The sequence below is a fragment of the Eumetopias jubatus genome, unplaced genomic scaffold, assembly GCF_037043125.1.
Source record: "Eumetopias jubatus isolate StellerSeaLion01/CBP00866 unplaced genomic scaffold, mEumJub1_p1.0 scaffold_6, whole genome shotgun sequence".
In the NCBI taxonomy this organism is placed as follows: domain Eukaryota; kingdom Metazoa; phylum Chordata; class Mammalia; order Carnivora; family Otariidae; genus Eumetopias; species Eumetopias jubatus.
Window position 1 is genome coordinate 133,242,790 of NW_028274812.1, and position 7,707 is coordinate 133,250,496.

A 7,707-nucleotide genomic window follows, 5' to 3' on the forward strand; every position below is an offset into this window, starting at 1 on the left:
GGAATCAAGTGAAACACACCTGTGTAGTAGCTGGTGTTGTAGGTAGTCTTTAAAATGGCTCCAGTGGTCCTCATGCTCTGTGTAAACTCCTCCATTTGAAGGGCTTGACCTAGTGACTTGCATCCAATGAACAGAATACAACAATAGTGATGGGCATTTCTGAGATTAGGTTACAAAAGACTGTGATGTGACTTCCATCTCACTGACTTTTTCTTTCACATTCCTCTTGCTTGCTCTGGTGAATCCAGTGCCCACTTGAGAGGTCTGATGGAGAGGCTGCCGTGCCAAGAACTGAGTACACCTCCAGCCAAAAGACAGCAAGGAACTGAACCCTTCCAACAATCATGTGAATGACCTTGAAAAACAAATTGTCCCATAGTCAAGGCTTGAGATTGCAGCAGTCCCAGATGACTCTTTGATTGCAGGCTTCTAAGAAACCTGAAGCAGAGCATCCAGCTAAGCTATAGACCAGGACTTCCTGCCCCCAAAACTGAGATAATAAATATTATTCTTAAGTCACTAAATTTGTGGTAATTTGATATGCAGCAATCGATTACTGACACCACCAAGGATGAGAACAAATAGTAAAGAGAACAAACCTTGACCTACTTGAGCCATTAGATTCCTACACATAGCCAGTCAAATGAAATTCTCCTGAGTCTGTCATCAGGATCACGTTTTCCTATCACACTGAAATTAGCTTCGTGAAATTTATTCCAAATATGATAGTTACTTTAGATTATCTTAATGTCACTGTTTTAAGTAAAGGCAAGAATGCCACTTATTGGTATTGTTTAAAAATTTTCCAGATAACAGGGACCTAAATAAGTACTTAGAGGTTTTCTCTGAAGAACACAGTATTGTGTTGGTAGTAAGCCATTGCAGACTGAGATATTGTGTAACAATTTTAAATTACTTTTAAATGAACTGGCATTGCTTTGTTGTCATTATGAAGAATAAGTGAATGTTAGAGTAATTTGTATTACAACCAAAAAATGGAGGGAAAAAAAACAAAACAGAGAAAAGTCAGAACCATTATAGATTATGATGGTGTTGACCTTGAAAACCAGATATATTTCATTCATCCATGACTAAATCCCTCTACAAGTGTCCTTCTAACTGATTTTTTAGCCTGTTTATGTGTGATCATCTCCAGTAAACCACAACTCACCTCTTCATTATATTGACTGAACCTATTTCTTCCTTCTCATAAGGAAAATTTTTCTAGGGGTCAAGATCTCTGTGGAAAAATTTCATTTCATAAAGACTAGGATGAAAAGCAGACTAATACTATCCAGTCTTTCACAGATGACTTGTGTCTTTTATTTGTGGTAAACATCAAATATATAAAACTTGCCATCATAACCATATATATATATATAACATAATTAAGTGTACACTGTGTTAAGTATATTCAACTTGTTGTGCAAGATCTTCTGAACTTTTTCATCCTGCAAAATGGACACTCCATTGAGCAACGCTCCATTTTCTCCTCCCCTCAACCCTGGCAACCATCATTCTACTTTCTGCTCCTATGAATTTGACTATTTTAGATACCTCATGTAAATGAAATAAGACAGTGTTTGTCTTTCTGTAACTGGATTATTTTACCTAGCACAAGGTGAAATATTTCACCTAGCTCAAGGTTCATCCATGTTGTAGTATGTGACAGGATTTCCTTCTTTTTTAAGGCTGAATAATACTCCATTGCGTGTATATATCACATTTTGCTTATCCATTTATCCATCAATGAGCATTCAGTCATTTACACCTCTTGCCTATTGTAAATAATGCTTCAGTGAAAATGGGTGTGTAAATTTCTCTTCAAGATCCTGCTTTCAATTCTTCGAGGTATATACCCAGAAGTGAGATTGCTGGGTTATATGGTAACTCTGTTTCATTTTTTTGAACAACTTTCATACTGTCTTCCACAATGGCTGCACCATTTTGCATTCCCACCAACAAGGATTCCAATGTCTCCATATCCTCTCCCACACTTGTGATTTTCTTTTTTTTTTTTTTAATAAAGTTTTCTTGATGGGTGTGAGGTGATATATCACTGGGGTTTTGATTTACATTTCTTTAATTATTAGTGATGCTGAACATCTTTTTATATGCTTGTTGATCATTTGAATATCTTCTTTGGAGAAATGTCTATTCAAGTTCTTTATCCAATTTTTAATCAGGTTATTTTGTTGATGTTGTTGAGTTGTAGGAATTCTTTATATGCGCAGGATATTAACTATCAGATATTTGAAGATTTGCAAATACTTTCTCCTATTTTGTAGGTTGTCTTTCACTCTGTTGACTGTTTCCTCTGATATGCAGATTTCTTGGATATGATACTGAAAGCACGACAACAAAGCATAAATAGACAAATGGGACGACAGATGACTTTATTTTTAAAACAACGTCTGTCCAGTCATCAACCTGTGCGAAACATCTATCGGTTTCTCTAAACATCTACTCTCTCTCTCTCTCTCACTCTCACACACGCACACACACACACACACACATCCATAGTTAGCATGGTTATGACATTCTCTAGCCTCTAAACAGCCAGCTGATTTATAACTTCCTTCCTACACTGCTGTCATCTGAGAAATCGGGGTTCTCTAGGGTCAGCTTTGGAGACCACTCCTAAAGAGGTGCCTGGTTCTTGTTATCTTTGCCTAAGCTACTGTGTCCATTCCATACATCCAGAATTATTTTCTCTTGTCCCCAGTGCCACAAAACTGTTCACAATTGTCTGAACTGCAACAACTAATATATATTACTCTGCTTGGAGTACAAAACATTTTTCTATTCTATAGGTTTCAAGAGACACATTCACTTAATATTGAAATTTATGATAGAGTCAGAAAAACAGCAAAGTGAATTTTTAGTTCTTTTTTAAACTTTTTCTGTTAGAGCATTGGTTGCTGCAGATTTTATATAGCATTTAAATTAATCTCTTTTTAAAAGTCCTATTCCAAAATGAATTATCTCTTTTATGATATTTATCTAAATTTATCAAGTACACCAAAATATGTAACTTCAGCAATGAATATTGTGTTCCAGTTGCTGATTCTTGATGTTTAGCCATTTGTTATTACATAGTAGTAACGCATAAAGGGATTTACCAGGATCTTCTCAGAAGGTACTCTCCCCACACACTGAGCACTCTCTTCCCCCCTCTCTCTCTTTATAACTCCCTTATCTAGAAGCTTCCTGCTAATTCAGTCCCATTCCTTATATTAATGGGGCTAAAGACTATAAACAGAAGCTTATATACAGTATGACTAAATATTTAAAATTATAAATCAAGCTAGAAAGCTATTACATAAAATGTGTCCATCCATCCAATCATTTTTATCGGCACATTCTGCATTTGCTAATTTGTCTACCATCTAAAATTTATTTGTAACCCAAAATCAATGTTTCTGATGCTTTCACAGTCATTTGTGGACATGCACAGAGAGGCAAAATTTTGAGTTGCCTGACATGTATATTCCCAGCTGAGACTGAACAAGGCAATCCTTCGCCATCTTGTTTCAGCTCTCAAAGGACAAGTATCCTTTTTGAGGTCTTCTCAGAGCCATGTTTTTCACATTTTTGTTCTTTTTGCTGGTAATTTCACTGTTTAAAATGGCTTCCAAGCATAATGCTGAAGAGCTGTCTAGTGCTCCTGAGTGCAAGAAAGCTATGATGTGTCTTAAAAACGTGTTAGGTGAGCTTCTTTCAGGCATGAGTCATAGTGCTGTTGGCCATAGTTCAATGTTAATGAATCAACAATATACATTAAATAATGTGTCCTTCAACAGAAACCATGTAAAACAAGATTATATGTTGTTGTGACCAGAGGATGGCAAGAACCTAACCATCTATTTCCCCCAGGGCAATAATTCAGTATTTGCTGATTCAGTGATCTGGTGGATGTTACAAAACTATCACAAATAATAAGAATCGACTGTACTAGCCTCATACCCTAACAAATATACATTCATAATGACAAAGTAAAAGATGGGCAAAATTATGGTTTTTAGATGACTAAAAACGTTTACCTAAAATATCAAAAGAAATGTCAAAGAAAATAAAACTCAGATTTTCATGAATGTCTTGGTAAACTATAGATAGGTTGATAATGCTTGGATGAGCAATAAAGGCATACATATTTCATGCATTATCATATACATATTCATATATTTTCTTTTTCTTGCCATCATTTCAGCAGACACTAATAATGTTGTTATAATAAGTATTTCATATAATTTATTTTATGCCCGAGACTAAGCTAAAGGATTAAAAATGTAATTGTGTGTAATGTATGTAAACTATCAGTACATTTTTATCTAAAAGCAAACTGAAATAAATGTTTCAACTGAAAAATTAAAATTATTTTCATACATTTTTAAGTTATTTTCTTCTAAATTATTTTCAATTATCTATCAAAATTAAAAGAAAAATAGAAGCTATGATTTATGAAACCAACATGTATGATGAAATTATTTAAATAAAAATTATGATTAATCAACATTGAATTGTTAAATGAAAATTATTTAAAATTGACCTTTTAGGGATGCCTTGGGTGGCTTAGTTGGTTAAGCAGCTGCCTTCAGCTCAGGTCATGATCCCAGGGTCCTGGGTTCAAGTTCCGCATTGGGCTTCTTGCTCAATGGGGAGCCTGCTTCTCCCTCTGCCGGCCACTCCCCTTGCTTATGTGTGCGCTCTCTCTCTCTCTCTCTCTCTCTCTCTGACAAATAAATAAAATCTTAAAAAAATAAAAATAAAAAATAAAATTGACCTTTTATATTTATTAAATGTTTTTATAAAAACTATTCATAATTGTAGTTTTCAATATCCGTCTAGTTGCCAACATAAAGAATTAATAGCACACAGTTTCTTCTACAGCTTTATGTAAATTTAAAATAATATGAATTGTCTAGCTTAGCAAAAATGTCTCCTAGCCACTGTGTGCTATTGTTGAAAAGACTTTGCTAATTCCTGAGTACATTTAGAACCACAAATTGGAACAGGAAGAGAAGCAAGAACATGGGTGGTTGGCAGCCCTGGAAAATAATGCTTTGCTGTACAAGAAGAAAAGAATTTGGCAAATTCATTAATTTGTGTCTTCTCCCCTCCAAATGATTCTACCATTTAAACTATCCCTGCGCTCTGAGGCAGTGTCTGTTTCTGGTGACAGCAGGGATGCAACCCTAGATTTACCACAACATTCAGATGCACTCAGCTTCTTTTCAAGAACACAGAACAAAGATATTGAGAATTGTCTCCCTGAGGCATGAAAGGTGTCAACTGTGTAAAAGGATAGTTAGGGTTGTGGGTCAATTGAGCAGTGGCAGATCTGAGCACCGGATCTGACTGAGCCAGTAAGAGAAGCCCCTTTGAGGAGGAAAGTCGCTGTACCCATTCCTGATCTAACTGCAGCATGGTGCTCATTGGGTCATGAGCTGGCCAGCTGCAAGGACATCCGAGGGCTGTGAGCCTGGTGCCTTGCATCTAGAGTCCCTGCCTGGTTAGACTTCAGCCCAGGTCTGAATTAAACCTTTTCTCCTGGTCTCAGCCTCCTTTCAGTATAGCAGGAAACACTCACTGCCTTGAGTACAGAATTAGGTAATATCTCAAGATGTTTGACATTGTCCATGCGACTCTCTGAGGGCATCTAACCATGGATCGATTCCTGCTCTACTTACTGACCAAGATCTCTTGCCTCTTCCAAACTTCTCCAGACTTGAAGCAACACTTTTCTTTTTGTACCTGATTTTCTTATTCCTTCCACCTTGGACAACCAATTCAAATTTTCTAAATCAAGTTTCTAAATTTAACAACACATCCTCTGTTCTAGGGCCAATCATATTAATGACTCAAGAATGACAACAATACGAGCTAGCATTTATCAAGTGCTTACTAAGATGCAGGCATGGTTCCAAGCATGGAATGTATGAACTTTAGATGGATGAACTAATTTGTCCTCACAGCAGCCAGTGCTGTGGGTACAGCTTTACCAGAGAGGAAACTGAGGCACAGAGAAGTTAGCACAAGAAATTGCCAAAGTGAGGGTATGCAGGGAGTTTGAATGTAGTCCAAATTCTTCCCCCATTCACTACATGATAGTACAGGAAATGGAGAAATGGTGCTTCTCATGGGCTACCAGTAGGTCTGCTTGGCTACTTTTATAGGAAAAATAGATTTTCTTGCAAATTGGTTGAAAGTGATATTTACAAGAAAAAGCATCGTCTGTGTTCACTCACTGCTTGTCCTTCTCAGAGATGGTTATCACTGATGCCATTAACACCAGGACCGCCTAATATCTGGCACGCCTTGTTAACACTTTTTCCAGAGGGCCTCATATGCTCATATAGACTAGTGGACAGAGAAAAGTCCAAAAGATGGCAAAGAATCCATGCAATCACTTGTCAAAAATCTGCAAAGAGCTTATTAGCCTCAGGGATGTGTTCCAATGCCCCCCAGTGTCACAGTCACAGGGCAGGAAACAGTTAAATCATTTCCCCCCCCAAGGTCACCTTGAATGTCAATGGCAGAGCTGGGCATGGAGCCCAGGCCTCTGGCTCCTCTCGCTGAGTTTCAGGAAGCAAACTGCATTCTGACATTTAATCGGTGAGACATTTTGTTTGTGTTAAAGCATTCCCTTGCAATATTTGCAACCCAAACACTACAGCATGGAGCCAGTGCCTGAGAAACTGGGAAGAAAATCCGACCCAAAGCCAAAGTGCCAGTCCCAGAGGCAGGAAGTAGAAAGCTAAATCTAGCCAGGTTCAATAAATGATGGCATAAAAAAATCATCTTTAAGGTTTTCTTCGCCTAATCACCAACATTAACACAGGTCAAATAACATTACAATAGATGTCATCATTATAATAAGATTCTTCATCTTCAGCTGATGGCACTCTTATTTCAAGCAATATTTGATGCAACCAAATTCTAGGACATTCTCTGAGAATTTGCTGCAATGGAATTTGGCCTGTACTCTAATGGGGTACCATCATACATCTTAAAGAGTTGAAGGCGTACAATAGAAAGAGGACCTTCTATTAATAGGAGGGAGAACTTCATGGTCCATTTCCCAGAAGCCAGCTAGCTGAGCCAAGTGCAAAGCAAGAGAACGTCATGAAGAATTGGTATTTTAAGCCTGGGGCATCTGGTTCAGCTTCTCTACTACTATAGCAGGGTCTACATCCTACTCATCCTGGGTGGAAAAACAGACTGAAAAAATTGATGAACCTCAAAAAGCAGTGTAATGTCCCCTTGTTTGTACAGCTCCCCCATCTTCACTTTGGAAAATGATGATGACAATCCAGTTTTCAGAAGAGCTTCTTCCCAGTGCTTCCACGCCCCAACACTGGCCAAGCTGTCGATCCTCTTTGCCATCACGGAAAGGGTTCTTCTTGTGCCCCATCAAGACTATGGAGATGACCTGGAGGCTTTAGTTGCTCTCGTTAGGGTCACTGTTGCTTTCCTCTGCTCTCACATGGACGCTTGGCCAGGTTCCTGACTTCTTGTATGCCAGGGACTTTGGCTGAGTTCTTCATCACTGCCAAACTGGCTTTTGGGCCCCAGAATATGCCTCCTTTGGTCTAGGAAAACTGCCATTATCTCCCCAATTCCTGAAAGACTCTGGCGGACTTTCTCACTCATTTGATTTAGAGTAAATGCAACTTAAATATGTGAAGTCCCAGACTGGGGCACTCC